General features: G+C 38.2%; 1 protein-coding gene across 14 annotated transcripts in view; it reads right to left on the bottom strand.

The window, feature by feature from the left end:
• The window catches only part of ARPP21 (cAMP regulated phosphoprotein 21), a 1,021,360-nt gene that overhangs the window by 176,965 nt on the left and 822,789 nt on the right, over positions 1–21,606 (bottom strand). The gene's annotated exons all lie outside the window — the stretch shown is intronic.

The following is a 21,606-nucleotide window of genomic DNA, read 5'->3' as shown; positions in this document are numbered from 1 at the left end:
CACGGGCCCAGCCGCTCCGCGGCATGTGGGATCTTCCCGATCCGGGGCATGAACCCATGTCCCCTGCATCGGCAGGCGGATTCTCAACGACTGCACCACCAGGGAAGCCCAGATATAATTATTCATTAACCACTAGTGCCAGAAATGAAGCAAGGTCGTACACAGCCTCACATAAACTGAATTACAAACCAGTGCAAATTTTGTAGAAGGCAATTTGCTGAAATGTAATAGAAGTATTAACATATTCCCTTTAACCTAAAGTTCTACTTCTAAGTTTACTTCTTTAAATGATGAAGCAAAATATTCTTTGAAAGACTGTATAAAATAACAAACAAGGGGGAAATCCCTAAAGTAAAAGTAAACATTGGATAAGAAAAATACATTAAAAATATGATGAACTGCTGTACTATGAGCCTTAAAAGTAAAGATGTCAAAAAAAATAAATAAGTAAAATAAAATAAAATGATGCTTACAAAAAAAGAAGATATACTGTTGTAAAAGGAAGTAGGCTGGTATAGAAAGAAATTCGTTATTTGCTATATATTTTTATGAAAAAAGGAAAATTAAAAATAATCTGTAATGTATATTCATATAAAGTATAAAAGAATGTACATAACAAATTAATGTGCTTATGCATGGTAGTGGGATTGGCTGGACATATCTTTTTTCCTGTTGCTTTTGCTTATATATTTTAAAATATTTTTTCCTCCAAACTTAATTATAAAATACAATGCATAGAAACAAGGTTTAGCAAAGATTGAGAACCATCATCTGAAGAAACCCTATATGTTATGAACTGAGTTATCCTATCTCATGCTTATACTATTCAGTGAAAGCCCCGTACACTGGTCACCATGTCACAGTGACTTCCTAAGACCTGATTGAACTTGCTGAGATGGAAGACAGAAGAGAGGCACAATTGATTCATCCATGTTTAAAACATCCAGGGTAGCCAATAATTAGTAACCCAAGAATTCTGTGGTATACCTGACTGCCACAGAAGCAAGCCTGAGAACTAAAATAACTCCAAGGATAAAGTCATTATGATAGCCAGTATCCACATTCACACGGGAAGATACGCTTTCACTGATTCTGAAAACAGTGTCCATACATTTCATGCTAGTATCTGGTGTGAGGATTTTTAAGAATTTCCCTTCACCAGCTTATAGCTATGCTCTTCAGTGGGAATGCTGAGTCCCATCCTACCTTTATAATATATTGTGAAATCAATACAAATCAAGCAGAACATCATTCTCAGGAAGCAGAAACATCAATCATAGCTCCAAATTTGAAGTTTTCTGACATTTCTGTCTCTATAGTTTCCCACTGAAAAGTCCCTCTGGTATAGCTTTTCTCTATTCTTTGAGTCTGTGATTTAATCCTACTGGCCACCCAGGACAGAATGAATGCAAGAGTGGAGAATGGCAGGTAATTGGAAGAGAAAGAAAAAAAGAAACTGAAGGCACATCACCTTGTTATTTATAATTCAGCCTCCTGGTTACGGGATGTAGCTGAAATGCTTCCCAGTGAAGGACAAAGGGGACCAGATCCCTAGAAAGTCACCAGATCACAACACAAGCTTCTACAACTGGCTGGGATTCTTCATGAGACTCACAAACCATCCAGGCAGCAAAATCCCAGAGGAAATGTGTCTTCAGAACAGAGGGAATATAAGATTTGATATGAAAGCTTTGGGCAACTAACCACCCTGTAGGTTTCAGACCATTCCAGCCTACACTCCTGCATTCCCCACAGTCTTTCCCAGCATGTAGCTAAATACCCCAATTGCATATTTATAATGAACAAAATGGTATCAGCATAAGACCTATGCACAAACGTTGACATTTATAAAAACCAGAAGGAGAACAAAGACATACAGATGGCCAAAAAGCACATGAAAAGATGTTCAACATCACTAATTATTAGAGAGATGCAAATCAAAACTACAATGAGGTATCACCTCACATTGATCAGAATGACCATCATCAAAAAATCTACAAACAATAAATGCTGGAGAGAGTGTGGAGAAAAGGGACCCCTCCTACATTGTTGGTGGGAATGTAAACTGGTACAGCCACTATGGAGAACAGTGTGGAGGTTCCCTAAAAAGATAAAAATAGAGCTACCATATGATCCAACAATACCACTCCTGGGCATATATGTGGAGAAAACCATAACTCGAAAAGATACATGTACCCCAGTGTTTACTGCAGCACTGTTTACAGTAGCCAGGACATGGAAACAACCTAAATGTCCAACGACAGAAGAATGGATAAAGGTGTGGCACCTAGATACAATGGAATATGACTCATCCATAAAAAAGAATGAAATAATGCCATTTGTAGCAACATGGATGGACTTAGAGATTGTCATAGTGGGTGAAATAAGTCAGAGAAAGACAAATATCATATGATTATCACTTTTTTGTGGAATCTAAAACAAGGATACAAATGAACTTACCTAAAAAACAGAAATAGAGTTACAGATGTAGAAAACAAATTTATGGTTACCAGGGGGTAAGGGGGGGGAGGGATAAATTGCAAGATTGGGATTGACATATACACACTTCTACATATAAAACAGATAATGAATAAGGACCTGAACTCTACTCAATACTTTGTAATGATCTATGTGGGGAAAGAACCTAAAAAAAAAGAGTTAATATATGTATATATATAACCGATTTACTTTGCTATACAGCAGAAACTAATACAATATTGTAAATCAACTATACTCCAATAAAATTTTTTAATAAAAGAATAGTAAAAGAGTAACTACTAAGATAATGGAGAAAAAAAAATCAGAAGGAGAAAAAGATAATGAACAAAATAAAAGGGTAAGCATACATCAGGTGAATAATAATTACTCCAGGAGACAAATGAGTTTTCCACAGTGCCAGGAAAAAGTAATGAAAACACATTTTTCCTGAAAAGGGAGATAAAATAAGAGATGTTGATAAATTAAAATAAGATGATGAGACAACCAAAAGTGATCAAAATGAGCGCCACAAGATCTGGAAAGAAATGGAAAAGAAAAATAAATCCACTACAAAGATGAAAGTGACATCAGAAAAAAAGTAAATGGGGAAAGAAGTCTTTCACCATAGTCAGGTACACGCTGGAAAGGGAGAGAGAGAAAGAATGAATAGATAAGAAAGATAAGGAAGAAAGACAAAGGAAAAGAAAAATAAGGATACATGACATTATTCCTGGGAATGAAAATTAAATAAATAGAAACGAGAACAGAAACTTCAAAATTATAAGACAACACTTATGTGAGAGAGATTTACGTCCACACATCAAAGAGGAACATGGTTTCCTAATAGTAACTGGCAACAAAACCAAAGTGTGACATAAGAATTTTGTATCTAATGGAGTAATGCTTCAATTGTAGAAACTATGATCTGACAAGGTCAAACATGAAGGGTTTAGGGAGTATGCTATCGATGAGCCTTTCTTGAATCATAATAATTTTAAAATACACTATAAAATGAAGTCAACAGAATCAAAAGATGATTAAAAATAAGGAACTCAAAAATGTCCAAGTCATGGTAAAAGAACTAGTGTGTAGTAACCCATTTAAATATTAAACTGAAACTAACATACTCTGTGAATGTGGGTAGAAAACCAAATGTAAATTCTATAAATCACAATGCTGTTAAAATAATAATATCGGGCTTCCCTGATGGTGCAGTGGTTGAGAGTCCGCCTGCCGATGCAGGGGACACGGGTTCGTGCCCCGGTCCGGGAAGATCCCACATGCCATGGAGCGGCTGGGCCCGTGAGCCATGGCCGCTGAGCCTGCGCATCCAGAGCCTGCACGTCTGGAGCCTGTGCTCCGCAACGCGAGAGGCCACAACAGTGGGAGGCCAGCGTAATGCAAAAAAAAAAAAAAATAATAATAATATCACTAAACAAAAACTAGTGGAGGAAAGAAGGCTAGCAGGGGGCAGTTCAAGAGTTATTATTATTATAATTATTAAGGGATCAATAAATCTTCTGGCATTGAAGCAGAAAAGAAGATACAATGACCCTTAATTCCAGACTTTACTTTGAGCTATGTATTTTAAATTAAAAAGTAAAATTTGGAAAAATAAACATTACATCCGTATCTATCTGTCTGTGTCCATCTACCTACCTACCTACCTATCATCTATCTACCTGAAGCAAGAGGAAAAAGCAATATGGATTCTATACTTTTTCTATCATGAAGTCTGGAGGGCGGTAGAATGGGGCGGAATTCTATTCAAACAGCTGGGTAAAGGTTTTAAACTTGCACTCTGGTGAAGCCCTTTCTTGGAGAGTAGGAGAAGGGTCTGGGTCTGGTTCGCGATGGTTATTCTTCTCCACCTCTGCCATGGCCATAAGGGGATTTCTCTTTCTTCGCCTGGAGGACCTGGTGGAATTCCTGATGGAGGAACCCACACATGTATAGACGCTCTCCTAACACTGCTTCCTCCAGAATTTACCCACTTTCACTCTCTTGCACACTCAGCCTCCAGCAATTCATCAGAATGACCATTTAAGTTTTTATCAGTTAGTGGCTTCAACAGCTTTCTCCAACAGCTTCTCCTCCAACTAAGCAGATCTCGGTGCTGTATCTCTCTGGATGCACCTGTCTTCCCAGCTTTGGGGGTAACAATTAGCTTTGGATCTTAGTTCCCTGATGGACCCAAGAAATCTAAGGACAAGACTGCCAACTCCCAGGCATTGCAGTAGCCTGTTACATACCAAAAGGAATACAAAAAACTGCTGTTTCTTTCCTTTATCTACTTTTTGAAGGTCATTGTTGAAAATGTTCTATATTTTTAGAGTTTGCAATTCACTCTAATCTCTAATGGAGCCATAATCCAAAAATCAATGGGAAATAAACCAAAAAGACTATGCTTTGTCATGTCTGGTTGATATAATTTGGTCTGTTCTTTTGGTCTTTTGATCCAAGTAGATTGGTGGGAAAAAAAACAAACAAAAAAACCTTCAGAAAGAAATTCTTAAGAACAGGGAGGATTTTAAAGGAAGATAGGTACTTATCCTTGCATATGCGAAACAAACCAGACTGGCTCCCACTATACCCACAGAGCCAGTTCATGGTACGATAAATAACTCTTGGATCCATGAGTTTGTGACACATGGAAATGCTGATTGAACACTACACATGGGATCAACTCCAGGTTCATGCAGAAAGACAGCAAAACATCTGGTACTTCAATTATAGTTGCAATGACCGTATAAATGATATTGGGGAGACTATTCATCTTAAAACTATTGAGATAGACTCTATGAACCCAATATATCTTTCCATCTATTGTTTTCTCTTAATAGTGCTATTTCTAAACGGAATTGTGGTATCCACCTTATGTATGTCTAGATTAAATTTAGATTGGCATGCAGTTTTCCTTTCTTGTAATATATTTACTACATTTTTGTATCAAGGTTATATCGGCCCCATGAAACAAACTGGTCAGTATTTCCTTTTCTTTTCTTTCCTAGAAGAGTCTGTGGAGACTGTTGACTTAACTGTTTGATAAAATCCACCAGTGAAGTTCTGGGGCCCAAAACTGGTATTTTACTTTTTACGTCTGGATGGCTCAGGAAACATTTCTTTAACCTTGAAATTCAGTAGACCTCTGTGTCATGTTTCATTTTCACAGATTCATTTTTGCCTCACGTAGGTGGATAATCACTGTGATACAGCGAGTCAAGGAAACATTCCAAAAGTCATGTTTATCACCCAATAGATAAAGTGTAAACAAAGTCTGATGCCACTGTCTCCCAGTTAGGTACTCTTGCCATGTACTTTGAAACTTCCGGAATGACGCGCCTTAAAGAATACTTACACTCGTATACATAACCCCCCCACCCACCGCCCCCCCCCACACACAGAGTGTATCATAAGGTTCAGTACAAGCAGGGGCTTAAAAAGAGAGAGAAAAAGGTATGTACAGAAAGCAGGAAAAGCATCTGTTTTATTTCCTCTCTGATTCAAGGTTATTTTGGGGTAAAGGAAATGTCAGCAGGAGAAATTCCCTCTTTCTTTTATTCCAATTTTATATGAGTCCTCTTTACTCTGGTGGAGATACTAAGAAAAAAAGTCCCCCACACATACCAAAAGGCAGGGAATGCCAAGAAAGCATCTATTTCGGATGTTCACATATTACTCCCTTCCTCATTCTTCTCACCAGCCTAACCTTCTATACAAACCCACTCTCTTTTCTTTCAAACTCATTTTTTTTTTTTTTTACAGCAAAGAAGCACACATAGAAAGAGGGTAAGAGGTCTTGATACAGTGGCAATTTGCAATACTGGCATGAGTCCCAGTCGGAGTCAGTGATGGATTGTGTTAGCTGATCACAATTCCAGAGTGGAGAGAGAAGAAGTTTTTTTTTGTTTTTTAATTGCAGGTGGCAATTTCAAAGTTCGCACTATTTGAAGTGTCTGGTTGCTCTTCCCATTTTTTTTTAATTCAAAAGATTTTGCAAAAAGAAAATCTAAATTAGTTCTTCAAGTATTATGAGGTACTAAAATGTCAGCATTTTAATTCCTATGTATGTTTGCTGTGGGTACTGAAAAGAAAAATAACAAGCAAATTCTCTCCCTTTCTTTTCTCTCTTGAAATAATTGGAGACGGTCTTAAATCAATTACCATGCCTAAAATCCAGACCCAGATTGTACTGGGACATTTAATACTATGACATGAACTGTCAGAGTTAGATAATGATTGATGATAGAAAGTCTTAAAAGAGTCCTCCAGGTGTTGATTTCTATAAACGTGTATGCCTCATGTCCTGAGGCATTTCCTTGCACGCAGGATGTAACCAGAGATGTACGAAGCTGTCTGTCTTCATGACATGGAACCTCTATATGTGGGCCAGGCCATCAATCAGTTGATTAACGGGTAGTTGCTTCATGCCTACTATGGACTAAAAAGACTATTCATTCCTATGTAGGTTACTGTTTCACAAGTCTCACACTTACTCTTTGAAATAGTGTATACTGTGTTTTCACAGAAGAAATTTTGGTTTGTTTTGGAAAGTTATCTTACAGCTTAACCCCAGTATGGCTAATAAAAATATAATCCAAGATCTGTAAAATAAAGTCATCTAAAACGAGTAAAATAATAAAAATAAACAAATTCTATTAACCCTTTTAGATATTACTAAAATATAACCAGATACTCATCTCAAATCAGACTATAGAGTAGATACAGCAAAGCTCTCTTCCCCTTCCACTGACTTCAAAGAGAAAAATTTTAAAATAAGTTTATGGAAGATGTTTTGAGGGGTAGGGATTACATGTGTTTGCAGATTTTATCTCAATGGCCAGTGTGTGCATCTTCATATGCTTTCTAATATAGATCAATGAGAGCATCCTCTTCTGAGGAAGGATTATAACATTATTTTAAACTACACATTTTCCACTATTTAAAGGTGGTTGTAGTTACATATTGCTGTGTAACAACCTCTCCTGCTCCGCAAATGCATTATAATCTCTCACGGTTCTGTGCATTGCAGGGGTCATCTGGGGGTTGACTGCTTGGGAGCTCTTATACAGTCGTCTTCCAATGGTCCCTGGGGCTGGCATCATGCAAAAGTTCTGTGGGGCTGGATGGTCCAAAGGCTGGGTGGGAGCTGGAGCTCAACTAGCCTGTCTCCTGGAGCGTCCATATAGGTATCCTAGGTTTCTCACAGTAAAATGGCTGAGATCCCAGAGGCAGCAAACCAAAAGAAGATAGGAGTGGAAGATTTTAATCCTGGACCAGGGAATTATCACAAAGTTGCATCTGTATTCTACAAGTGAAAGCAGCCACAGAGCCTTCTATCTTCATGGGGAGGGGAAGGAAATCCCAAGTCTTGATGGAAAGGCTGCCGCATAATTTGTGGTCATCTTTAATTCAACAGGCAGCTCATCTGAGCACCAGTTTGAATCTGGCACTTTCTAAATGACTACATTTGCAGATTGCAGCATGAAAATACCCCTAATAAGAAGGTTAACTCTACATCAGGACCTGAGACAGAGAGGGGCCAGCAGTTGTAATGATCATTGATCTTTCTCATGAGTTAGCTACTTTCTAACCCATGCTCCTGTGTCCTCTTACAAGTCAATTTAAACCAATTTTCTGGGTCATATTTCATGACACACTGTAACAGGCATTTTACTGATGTCAAAGTGCAGAGCTTCTACTATGTTCCCTGTTCTTTACATGGTAAGAAATGCTTTTAAGGGAACGACAGTAATTTGTGTTTGATTTAGACAATTAAATACAGTCAATCTAAGTCTTCCCATTATTGCTTCGGCACACAAGATATTATTTTTTATCCTTTACTAACTGTCCACAACTTTTCCTGTCTAATTTTGTTTTCACAATGGAACTTTCATTACATTAACCCTCACGAAAAAACAGGGTGGAGGTTTTAAGTCAGTCTGGCAGATTTAGAAACAAAGAAACAAACAAAAAACTCCATTTATCAACTGTACTGATTAGAACCATTTTTTAACAGCCTTTACCGTGAGTTATCAGTAGCCTAAGGAATTTCATCCCCAATTACAACCCAAAGCAAGCATCATGAGTTAAGTGAAAATTTATCATGTTTGTAGAAAACACTGCTTTTAATTTTTGAGATTTTCTTTCAAATACTGTAGGCCTGTCCTCCATGGAAAGACATGGGATCACGGAGCCGTGCAAAATACCTGGCTGCGCATTCTACCTCTGGTTCAGAATAAATAATGAGAAGAGCCATGATTGTCTCGTTATGAGCTATGTGCTTTGTAAGGGGGTATTGCTAGCTATTATTAGCATATCTATAAGGGAAATAATAAAGTAGTAGAGGGCCCCAAAGGCCAATTACAAAGTGTACAGTGGGTCATTTAAAAGTGAGAATGTCTAACACAGAACAAAGAAGTTTTACATTAGAAGTAATTACTATCTTTGTATGTTCTGAAGTGTCATGTGAACTTTCTGTGTGATTTCATAAGACTGAATGAATAAATATTTCAGGGGATAAAATTCTGACTCAAATTTAAATATATGTACATCGATATCTATATCTTTATGTATAAAACTACTAATCCAGTTCTAGAACAGCACAGAATGAAATCTTTTGAGAGTTACAAAGTTCTCTATTTTATGGAGTTTTCCATAAGAAAACTTGGGAGGGAAATTATGAAACAATGGATGCAAAATGCATCAGCTGGATCAGGGGCCCTTGTAATGCCTCTTTCCAGCATGAGAGGGTAAAGTGCTGATGGGTTCCAATTAATATTATCAGTGCTGATTTCTCCCCAGAGCTGCAGAAACACATAGTAGATTACCTACTTAAACTTCCACTTGGATACAGGAAAAATAAAACACTCATATATTAAATTTTAAAGTAGAACTCTTGTCTTTTAAACCCCTAGTCTACAATCTGCTCTTTCTTCAGTGTTCTCCATTTTAGTAAACTGAACAGTTATGCAGACTAAAAACTTGTCTTCTCAGGTTCTCTCAGATCATACACCACATTTATCAGTAAATACATCTGGAGTAGTACCACATATGGCAATTCTACCATTATCATTCTCCTCCAGGACACCATTAACTCTAGCTTGGATTCAAACAAGAATCTCCTGCATAATACTCTTTATCTGTACAGTTTATTCTTTGCCCAGCAGCCTGGATGATCCCCTGCTAGACACCATCTGAAGATTTCAATCCCAGAGCCTTCTCTTGCCCTGAAGCCTCCATTAGTGCTTGACTTTCTCTTCTGACCCCCACCTTCTTCCACTCTCCCAGCTGTTCACAGGCTTCAATACTGGCCTCTTTGCTGTCCCTACGACGCTACAAAGCGTGCTTCTACCTCGGGACTTTTGCACTTGCTGTCCACTCTGCTTAAATGCACTTGCTTATCTACCCCAACTGCTTGTCCCACTGTATTGGGTCTCTTTATTTCTTTTTTTTTCCCTACTCCATCACTATAGCCTGGTCTATGATTTATCTCCATTATAGTTTTTAACACTATCTGACCAAATATCTGTGTGCTGATTTATTTTCTTTCTCCCCCACTAGGCTCCAAGCTCCACAAATGTGAGAACTTTTTTATTCACTGCAATGCCTGCTATGTCTAGAGCAGTGCCAAGCCCATAGAGTTCGCTGATTATACATATACGTTGAATTATTTTAATAAAACAATGATGGTCGAGAGATATTAAGTGACTGCCTAAGATACATGGCTTCTCAGTGGCCTCTGGGACCTGGCACTTTCTGCAATAATGCCTATTAATACACCTATTCTGCAAGATATTACATTCTACAGAATTGTTTTAAAGCAAGTTTGGGATGTATTGTTAACCAGAACCGAAGGCCCTCATGAATTCACCTCTTCCAAAATCTTGGTGAACCCCTTGCTTTTCTTGTCTTTTTTGGAGACTGGGACACTTTTAAGCATGAATAATGACACTATTAATACCCACAGAAGGACAATAGGTATAAACAGTGATTGTCCCAGGCAAACCAGGACATGTGGACACTTACTGTGTTGTATTATGAAGACTGAGAATTGATCATGGGATTTACCAATGTGGAGGTCGGTGATGAACTTGAGAAAAGATGATTCACAGGAGCGGTGGGGGCAAAGTCTGATTTGAGAGAATATAAGAGAAAAGATAGGAGAGATATAGTGGGTATAAAGGACTTGAGGCATTTTGTCTTAAAAGATGGGCAGGGAAATGAGGCAGTAGTTATAAGTAGGATCAAGAGTTTTATACATACATACATACATACATACATACATACATACATACATATATATATATTTTTTGTTTTTAAATACAGAAAATTCCCAGCATGTCTGTATGCTTACTGGAATGAAGCAATCGGAAGGGGAAGATTGATGATGCAAAGGGAGAGTGAAAGACTGCTAGAGTGATGTTCCGGAGGAAATGCTGGAAGGAAATGCATCCTGTGCACAAGTAAAAGGGTGGCCTAAACAAGGAACACAACCAAGGCATCCACAGTAATAGGAGGGGAGGCAGATTTTCGGTGTGTGGGTTGGTATGAAGGTATGGGTATATGCCTTGCAAAAAGTCTCTTCTACTTGGTTGCATTTTGTCAGTGAAGGAACAAGGTCATCATCTGAAAGTGAGGCTGAGGCTGGGAAGAAGATGGGAGAAAGTCAAGATTAGAGGGAGAAATTGTGCCTACAGGGCAGCATTACTGGTCCACTTCAGATTACTGCCTAAGACCAGTCAGCATACACCTGTATTTTTTCCTACCATACATAGCTATGCGAGTGGATGCATAGAATAAGTGGAAACTGCATTTTACTGGGGTTATTGGCTTTCCAAATAACCATAATAAAGTAAGAAAAATAAAGAAAAAAGTTAATTGAAGATGTAACACTGACTGTGAAATCTTTGTTATATAAGGAAGCATTTGAAAGCGTGAGAATGTACGGGTCATAAAAATAGGTGGTATGATCAGTAATGAATGTTTCATGCGTCCTGGTGGGGTTGAAGGATGATGCTGGTGCGTACTGAATTAAGTGAACTGGAGAGACAGTAGGTTAAGTTTGAGATTGTAGATTGGTTTTTATCACTGGCAATGAAAAGTTTCGGGTATGACCATGGCTCAGTTAGTGTGGAGGACAAGTTCATCTGAGGAGAGGTCAAGGAAGTGAAAGATGATTGTACTGGAAAATGACGTGAATGCTGGCATCACCAAGGGTCGTGGCAGGCAGAGTATAAAGGAGAGTGACTGAGGTGCTGGAGCTAAAATCTTCAAGAAAGGGAGTGAAGGTCCCGAGTCTTGCTAGTTTACTCAACAGCTTAAGGTAATGGATGATATATGAAGATCTTAAACTTAAAGCCGGCTTTTAGTGGCAGGGGAAAGAGAATGCTCAAACAAAGTTATGCGGGCCAAGAAGCTCTGATCTTAGCCATTTTACATCATTGCATGATTTTTCTAAGAAGTTATAGTTGCTGCTGACATTTCTTAGAGGAAGAATGTGGAACATTCTAGCACTATTAAAAAACCATAGGCTTCTCTGTTGAATCTCATATTAATGTGGAGAAAAAAAAGCAATGCCCCCTTCCTTAGTTACCTTCCCACCTCCCATTTCTACCCCAACAAATAGAGAAGATTCCCCCCCGCAAAGAGCCAACTATTCCTACAGGCAGGCTCATTAGCTCTCACGCTTTCTCCATATCCTGGTTCTTGTCCTGTCATCAGCATGTGCAGCTCAGATGTTATGAAAACGTTCTGAGTCACAATTTAATGGTTAGCTTTCCACATTCTGAACTCCTTTGGTGGTGAAGCTCATTATAAATAATATCCTTTTATCAGTAGAACTGAAATTCCCATTACTTGTTACAGGTGCTTAAATAGCTACAGTTTAATTAACTAATGATGTCTTTCTGAGGACAGTCAAATGGCATCTTCTAAATTGCGTTTTCACAGGTAGTCACTGGGGCAGCTCTGGGAACAACAGCATGAGGCTTGTGGCAGACTCAGCTTCTCTCTGGCTCAGCAGGGAGGGATGCTCTGTGTACCCCAGTGAGCTTTCTGAAGTTATGTGCTACCTGAAAACTTTGAATTTTATTCCCATTTCATTAAATTGTCATTTTGCATTATTTGTGCATTTCATTTTGACTTAAGGTTTTATGTTTTCTTCTCTGATTGGGGTATTATTAGTTTGTGCTGGAATTCTTCAGAGGATGCTTTTAGGACAGGTTTTTCCTAAATTGAGATGTTAGGAGTCATCAACTCATCCAAAAACATGTTCAGTATTATTTGAAAGGTGCTGAATTTCACCAGAAGATGCCAAAGTATGCCAGAAAGACCTCCAAAGATAAACATTAAATGCTGTTTTTTTCACACCTCTGGATAAGAGCACTCATTGTGATAATAAAGAAAGGGGGTGGGCGTGAATTTTAAGGGAGTGAGAAAAGCCTAATGCAATGTTTACATCTATATGAAATAGCTCTCTCTGAGCTAGTCTTGAGAAACTTAAGCCAAACCTACACTGCCAGCTAAATAATCCTCCCTACTTAATCTGCTAGGCGGAATGGTCTTACCTTGATTATAATACCCTGGAAACGCCATGATAACCAGGGGGAGAGAGGTTAATGTGTATAAATAGACATACATATTGACATCCTTGCACATAAGTGCCTCAGTTAATCATTACTTACATGTGCACAATTTTTGCACACGTCATTCACAAGTAATTTACTTAAATGGCTCTACTTCCTTGGCAGAAACAAGAATCACTGCTGAGTATTAGTTTCTGTGTTTATTTACACCGCTTTTATATGGTTACTACTGGATAAAATTAGGAACTCTTAGACCAGAGACCCATTGTTCTAGGACAGGGACCCATTTTCTATTCAACAATATTTTTGCCTCAAAATTTTAGGCTACTGGATATTTTTGAACTGTACCTCTTTTGTATATTTTCCTTTTGCTCTTGAGATGTGGGTTCCCAATCTCAAGACTGCACTTTCTTGTTGGCTACTTGCTTCTAGGGGCAAGTCTCAGGTCTCTCTGGGCTTTAAAGTATCCAGACTGTTGGCTGACATTTACACACTGCTATATTTAAAACAGATAACCAACAAGGCCCTACTGGATAGCACAGGGAACTCTGCTCAATATTCTGTAATAACCTAAATGGGAAAAGAATTTGAAAAAGAATAGATACATGTAAATGTATAACTGAATCACTTTGCAGTACACCTGAAACTAACATGACATTGTTAATTAACTATACTCCAATATAAAATAAAAATTAAAAAAAAAACAAGATCAAGGGAAAAAATAAACTAAATAAATAACTTAAAAAAGAAAGAAAAAAGTATCCAGACTGTCAAAAATCCAGAAATAGTAAAAATTAAAACCAGATCAGTAAAATAGCATTTAGTAAGAGTGTATTGTACACAAAAGAAGAGTTTGCAAACTATGAGTCTTCAAATCCCAAACTAATATGAAGCCCAGAAGCATAACATCACAGAATGGCTCATAAATGAGGATGAGGAAGTTGTTAAACCTTTACAATGACTGTTTATTACAGTGGGGGTTTCCAGACAGCAGGGGATTGGTTAAGAGATTATCTTAACACCAGTTTAGAAAATGACAAGTTTCTTCTGTGATTATGAGAGGCATTTACAAGAAATAACCTAAGCTGAGTTTTGCTTATGTTCATGAAATAAGCAAGATTTAGTTTTGCTCGCGTGGCTTATATGATTTTGTCTGTTTGGGGGATTTTCAAGCCTATTCTCCATTTTATCTTAACAACATCTAGCTGCATTGGCAAAAGCATCAGTGCTGCCACTGATTATATTTCTAGCCTTTTAAGTTCCACCTCTATCAGCTGTCCCTGATCTCAGAAACCCCTTGAGCTACATAGATTGTTCTTGACATTGACCATTCATCTGTGTGGACTCATGGACTCATTGACGTGCACAAACCACTTTATCTTTCAGGGATTCTACTGTTTCCTGTTTCCTTCTATACATGGTAAAGTTTTCCATGCATGTCTGCTTCCTCAATTTGGCCCTTGGAAGAGATGTTCCCTCTTGGAACATCCTGGGATTTAGCAGGAGTGTCATTTCTTTTTTTTTTTGCGGTACGCAGGCCTCTCACTGTTGTGGCCTCTCCTGTTGCAGAGCACAGGCTCTGGACGTGCCGGCTCAGCGGCCATGGCTCACGGGCCCAGCCGCTCCGCGGCAAGTGGGATCTTCCCGGACCAGGGCACGAACCCGTGTCCCCTGCATTGGCAGGCGGACTCTCAACCACTGTGCCACCAGGGAAGCCCAGGAGTGTCATTTGTAAGACTTTTCCCCCAGGAGAAACCCGGATCCATCTGTCACTGCAAGTGCCCCTTTTTCCTCTCACACTTTTACCTGTTTGTTAAAATCCACACGTTAGTCTTGGAACCAGATTCACTTCAAATTGACAGAAAGTGAACACACATGCAGACAAACAAAACTTCTAACTAAACAAGAGTCTCACGTCATCATGAGAGATGGTTTACAACATTATCAATATTAGAATCCTGCCCAGAAATATTTTTACCGAGGATCCCTTTACTACAGAAAGAGACAGAGAAGATTGTTTAGAACTACTATTTAATGTTGGTTAAATACTACAGGAGAGTAATTCAAGCCAAATAAACCGCCCCCCCAAATATCTAGATTTGTTGATTTTTAACCTTCCCTACTTGTTATATTTTAAAAGCACAGCTATTTTTATATGAAATTAAATTTCTCACTTTTTTTTAACCTCACATGATCTTTTTTTTTTTTAATGAATCATAGAACTTTATGCTGTAAATGAATTCCAGCATTTTTCCTTCAGAAAAATGGATTCAAATTCAAGAAATATATAATTTGTACATTTGGAGTGAAAAGTAGGCTCAGTTGAGAACTGCCCTGTGAATATTAAAAATTATGCTGAAAATAATTTTGAGACAACACAGGTAACACAGGAGCAACAGCTGATGGGTGCCTCTGTTTCCTTTTTCTACTACCAATACTATTAAACCTGGTTGTACCTACTGAGGTTTGCTTACAGCAGAAAACTGAAATGAAGGGAATTTCAGAATTCTATATTAGCAGCACTATTTCCTTCACTGTTGCAAATACTTTAGATATATCAACATTTTAAACTCTAAAAGGAAGAAGAATTACAATCTAGGAAGATGAGATCTAATCTAATGATCTATATACTTAGATCATTAATTCAGTCCCTAGTCTAGAGACTGGATTAATGATCCCAGTATGTATATTCTACACAATACATTTCAAACAAAAGAACTGGGCATCTAGTTTTAAAATAGTGGCGTAAAATCAGCATTCGCCTTTTTGAGAAATCCTCTCAAAATATCAAGGGCGATCAGAAATAAAAATGTAAATGTGGACTCAGCAAAACATGGAGAAAGCTAAAAATATGAACCGCAAGATAAGAGGAATGACTACCCCAGGTAGTTGAAACTGGAGGAGGAACTTTGGAATGTACATCTAGGGTGGCAGAGTTCAAAAAGAGCCAGTAAATTACATTTCTACAGGTGAGGAGCATACCTGAGTGCCCAAGAGAGATCTCTCTTCTTTAACAGTGGAAATGAGATGCCTAGTGTCCAGGGAAGACCCTTCCTAGACCTATTTTAATTCTTTAAATCAGAGGAGGGAGGGTGAATAAGTTTTCCACACATGAGCTAAATTTGAAGGAAGCAGTCTCTCTAAGTCAGGAGAAAGAAAGAGGCTTTGCCTAGAAAACTACCTTGCCGCCACCATCTCCCTTGACTGGGAAAAATGAAAGACTGAAAGAACTCACATGCATAAATATGTGTAAAAAATAAAATGTCTCCCAGGTTTGAATATTGCCTCACTGCAATTTCCTATATTCCTCTCTGCAAAAAAAAAAAAAAAAAAAAAAAAAGTTTTAAGAAAGTATTACTCCTAAAAATAAGAGAGGTAAAAAGATCCATCCCCTCAAAATTACTACCATTAAAAAAAAAAAAAGACAAAACAACAATAAAAAAGACAGAACAAGAGAGAAAAGCTGGGACTTATTTTAGTAACTATAGACTTATTTTAGTAACTGTATCTGGGCTGCCTTAGCTTTTCCTCTGCCATAAGACCACAGAACAACCAATGACTCAAGAATTTTCTTATTCAGGATTTTCTCTTTAAAATGCTTTTGGCACAGTCCTTCAATTCAGCAAATAATTTCATTTGGCAATTTTTGGAGCATTTAAAAATTCTGTACATCTTTACCATATTTTCCAAAATTCTGCACATTTTGGTGTGCATCCCTGGAAGCAAGAGGTCACCTAGTGAAGTTGTGGATGATTTATTTTTTAGTAACACAAATAACATGAGGTTCAGTGAAGTTCCTGGCCTATTATTGTAGAATAAAGTTTATGTCAGCATTTATAATTTATATATATCTATGTGTAGATATATATATATATGTATATATCTAAAGATGTAAATATAGATATAGATAATGGATATATATCTGGAGCCTGGGTACCTCTATAGATATGCAGGATACGACTGAGGGGAAACCCAAGTCCCCGTAAGTATCTTTTCTAGTGATGCTTGGGTGTAGGATCTTTTGGTTGCTTAGGTTAAGAGGATATAACTTCTGCCACTCCCATAAGTAGCAAAGATTCCCCATAGTATATCAGAGAGCATGTGCCACATTAAGACTCAAACATGTGAAAGTTCTAGTTTAGTTCCAGGGTTTCCACTAAACTTCCTTCCAGTGGCAAAAACACCCAAAGCCTCCTGGCTAGTTGCCTTAACTTCCGCACAAAAGCATCACTGTATGTTGCTGTAACACTCTCCCTGGCCACCCTTCTTCCCTTACTCAATAAGGACAACCATGTAATTTTTACTTCCATTAAGAATAAACTATTCACACCCTGCATAGACCTTGAGAGACTTTCCTGGATAACCCTGGTTTAATTTTGCAGGTTGATAGTTCACATTTAAAGAGAAAAAATAAAGATGTCAAGTAGACTATGTTATTTCATATCTAAATTCACATTTGAAATAATAAGCCTTTCCCCCAATTAAACAGTTTCAGAAAGCAGTTAACTGGTTTTTTTTGCCTGAGCCTACTAACTAGAAAATTTTAAAGGGCAAACATTTCTGCTAATCGTGGCTATAATTTTCAGTTTGTTCACAATTGTGTAACATTTAGGGAAAAAGAGGTTTCTTGACCTCTACAGGAATCCCTCTAAAATAAGACATCAAGTTGAAGAATATTTAGATGCTTTGCTACTGGAGTAGTTACTGACTACCGGGAGCAGTCTGACTGTTTGGTTCTGGCTCAAAGTCTTTCCTGAGCTACAGCGAAGCTGTCAGCTGGGAATGTAGTCATATGAAGACTTCCAGGTTCATGTGGTTTTGGCAGGTTCCAGTTGCTCTCCGGCTATAGGCTGGAGACCTCATTTCCTTGCCACATGGTCCTCTCCATAGGCTGCCTGGATGTCCTGAAGACATGGCAGCTGGTTTCCCTAGAGTGAGATATCCAAGAGACGGAGAGAAAGAAACCCAAGATGGAACCTGCAGTCTTTGATAATCTAGTATCAGAAGGTGTTACCAAGTCCAAGTTCCTACTGCTTGCTGCAAAACAGGTCAATAAATCGAGAGATGAGTTGTTGAGGCAAGGAATAGCGGCTTTATTTGGAAAGCCAGCAGACTAAGAAGATGGTGGACTAGTGTTCCAAAGAACCACCTTACTGAAGTTAGAACTCAGGCTTGTTTTATACCAAAAGGGGAGGGGGGTTGGTTGTTGCAAACTTCTTCATGTCAGAAGCCTTTGTTCCTGCATCTGTCCATGTAGAACAGGTCATGATGCTCCTGTAACCCTCCAAGAAGACAAATGTTATTCTCTGTTCTGCAACTTTCTATCTCTATATGATTGGGAAAGTGTTATACCTTTAAAGGTCAGAGCCTTGAGAATGGGCTATCCTGTATATTTCAGGCTATAGGCAACATTCTTAACTTGTAGCCAAAGCAATAGAATACCAAGGTTAAAGTAAAAGAAACAGATCTGAGGACTTTCCTGGTGGCGCAGTGGATAAAGACTCTGTGCTCCCAATGCAGGGGGCCCGGGTTCAATCTCTGGCCAGGGAACTAGATCCCACATTCATGCTGCAACTGAGTTTGCATGCCACAACTAAGGAGCCCATGTGCCGTAACTAAGGAGCCAGCAAGCCACAACTAAGAAGGCTGCCTGCCACAACTAAGGAGCCCAAGTGCTGCAACTAAGGAGCCGGTGAGCCACAACTAAGAAGCCCACCTGCCACAACTAAGGAGCCCACATGCTGCAACTAAGGAGCCAGTGAGCCACAACTAAGAAGCCCACCTGCCACAACTAAGGAGACTACATGCTGCAACTAAGGAGCTGGTGAGCTGCAAATAAGGAGCCTGCCTGCCGCAACCAAGACCCGGTGCAACCAAATAAATAAATAAATAAATATTAAAAAAAAAAGAAACAGATCCAACATGGAGTCATGTTTGTTCTTCCCTATTACAAAACAAAGGGACATGCCATCACTTCTGCCATATATGTAGTAAGTGACCATTTTATATATATAGTATGTCCACCATACAGTTACAATATGCTTTAAAGTATAGAAAATAGTAAAATGTAGTAAAAATATTTAGGAAGTGATAAATTTTGAGTATTCATCACCTTTGTACTATAATTTAATTAGCTAATTTATATAATTTAATATTTAACAATGGCTATATTTATATAGCTTAATATTTAACAATGTGTTTAACACCAGCTGTTGAAATTTCTAACAATTTAACAGTCAACTCTCACAAGGCAACGTGAATCATCCCTACACACCCCGGATTCTTCTCCAAAGTGAGCACTTTCAGTTCCAGGTCAGTTTTGAAAGATTCCTATTATCTTCTGTTTGCGTTTTTAAATGTGATTTCTTGCAATATATTGGGAGTCAATGTGAGATTCCTGAACGAGGTCAGGCTTTAGTGTCAGGAAATGTATGTAGGGTCTGATGTGTTACGAGTGTCAATGAGTGTCAAAACAGCCAGAAGGGAAATCTCTGTTTTGCAACCTTCCAGCTCTGCAATGTTAGACAGTTTACTTAATGTTTACTGAACCTAAACTCTCATCTGGAATTGAGAGTTAAACACACACACTTACACACACAAACACACACACACACAAAAAACTGGTCTACCCTCCCACTGGTATTGTAAGAATGAACTGAGATAATGCAGGTGGTTCCCTTTCTAAGTAATGAGGCTCTTTCACATTCACTATATATGTAATCCTGACAACAACTCTGCTTAGCAGGCATTAATAACTGCTTAATAGCAAAAGTCACAGGGGTTAAGTGACTTGCCCAAGATCACAGGACTAATAAAGCTGTTGTATAAATACAAAGTCGCGATGACAGTGTTGGCTCACAAACACTAACATTCCCTGAGAACTGAAATTCAATGGATGGACTTTAATTATATCAGGAAAAAGTTATTGTGGGACTTAAACACCGACAAAGCTTTTTCAGCATCCTCCCTTTATCAATGAGGTACCTTGGGCAGATAGAAACTCAGATTTAATTAAATGAAAAATCCTACACCAGCAAATACTATACATGCTGCTCCTCATTTAGCCACTGCAATGAACAATGAGATTTCTTCTGTGTTCACTGCACAGGTGACGGAAGGTTACAGGCCAAAGACTTAGGTTTCCCAATGCCACAGCCTCCTCAATTACATGACAGATATATTTCCATTGATGCCCCATCAGGGACAGGATCTGTTGTTATTTCAAGCTTGCTGAATTTCAAATGGAAAAGAGTAGGCTAAGTGCAGAAAAGGGTGTTATCTAGCAAAAAAAATAAAAAAATAAATGGACCTTTCGTGGTGTGCTCCATGTGACAGCCAATTGAGCAAACAGGAGAGGCCTCTCAGGTATCGACTAGATGGGTTCCTAGTTGTGAGAGATTACCCTCACATTAGTGTCGAATCTGGGAGTGTGCGAACATGAGGAGGGTACCTCTTAAATGCAATTGTTATGTATCTATAAATAAGCCCCCCAAAAGATGTTTTTTTCAGCTGCAGCCTAGAAATGATTCTAGAATCCATGGAAATGGAATACAAGGCATACAGCCAAATGAAACAGGGCTGGAGTATCAGAATAGCTAGAGAGATAAACAGCCTACATAAAGACATCCGAGACAGCGTTTCTTGAACTTTCCATAGACAATAGGGCAAATGACATTTGACATCAAAATATTCCTCATAACAATGTGTATTCAGATGAACTGTAAGTCTTGAGTCTTTCTTTTCTTCTGAGTCATATAGTCGCTTAGCAATCTAGACAGTGTAGTATGTGAAAAAACAGACAAACAGATCAGTGGAACAGAATAGAAAGCTCAGAAACAGACTCACATAAATAGAGTCAATGAACTTTTGACAGAAAAGCAAAGGTAATAGCATGAAGCCAAGACAGACTTTTCAACAAATGGTGCTGAAACAACTGGACATCCACAGGCAAAAAAAAAAAAAAAAAGTATCTAGATACATACTTTACATCTTTCACAAATAGGTCAAACCTAAAAGTAAAACACAAAACTATAAAACTTCCCAGAGGATAACAGGAGAAAACCTAGATGCTCTTGGGTATGGTGATAACTTTTTAGATACAATATCAAAGCATGATTTATGAGAGAAATAACTGAAATAACTGATAAGCTAGACTTCATTAAAATTAAAAATGTCCGCTCTGTGGAAAGTAATGTCAATATAATGAAAAGGGAAGCCACAGACTTGGAGAAAATATTTGCAAAAGACACATCTGATAAAGGACTGCTATCTAAAATATACAAAGAACACTTAAAATTCCATAGTAAGAAAGCAAGCAACCTGATTTTAAAATGAGTCAAAGATCTTAAGAGACACCTCACCAAAGAAGATATACAGATGCAAATAAGCATATGAAGTGATGTGCCACATCATATATCACTTGGGAAATGCAAATTAAATCAATAATGAGATATCACCACACACTTATTAAAATGGTCAAAATCCAAAAAACGGATAACATCAAATTCTGGCAAGAATGCGGAGCAACAGGACCCCTCATTCC

The sequence above is a fragment of the Stenella coeruleoalba genome (assembly GCF_951394435.1).
Source record: "Stenella coeruleoalba genome assembly, chromosome: 10".
NCBI classification, from domain to species: domain Eukaryota; kingdom Metazoa; phylum Chordata; class Mammalia; order Artiodactyla; family Delphinidae; genus Stenella; species Stenella coeruleoalba.
Note: the sequence above shows the minus strand (reverse complement) of the source record. Positions and strands in the feature narration are given on the sequence as shown.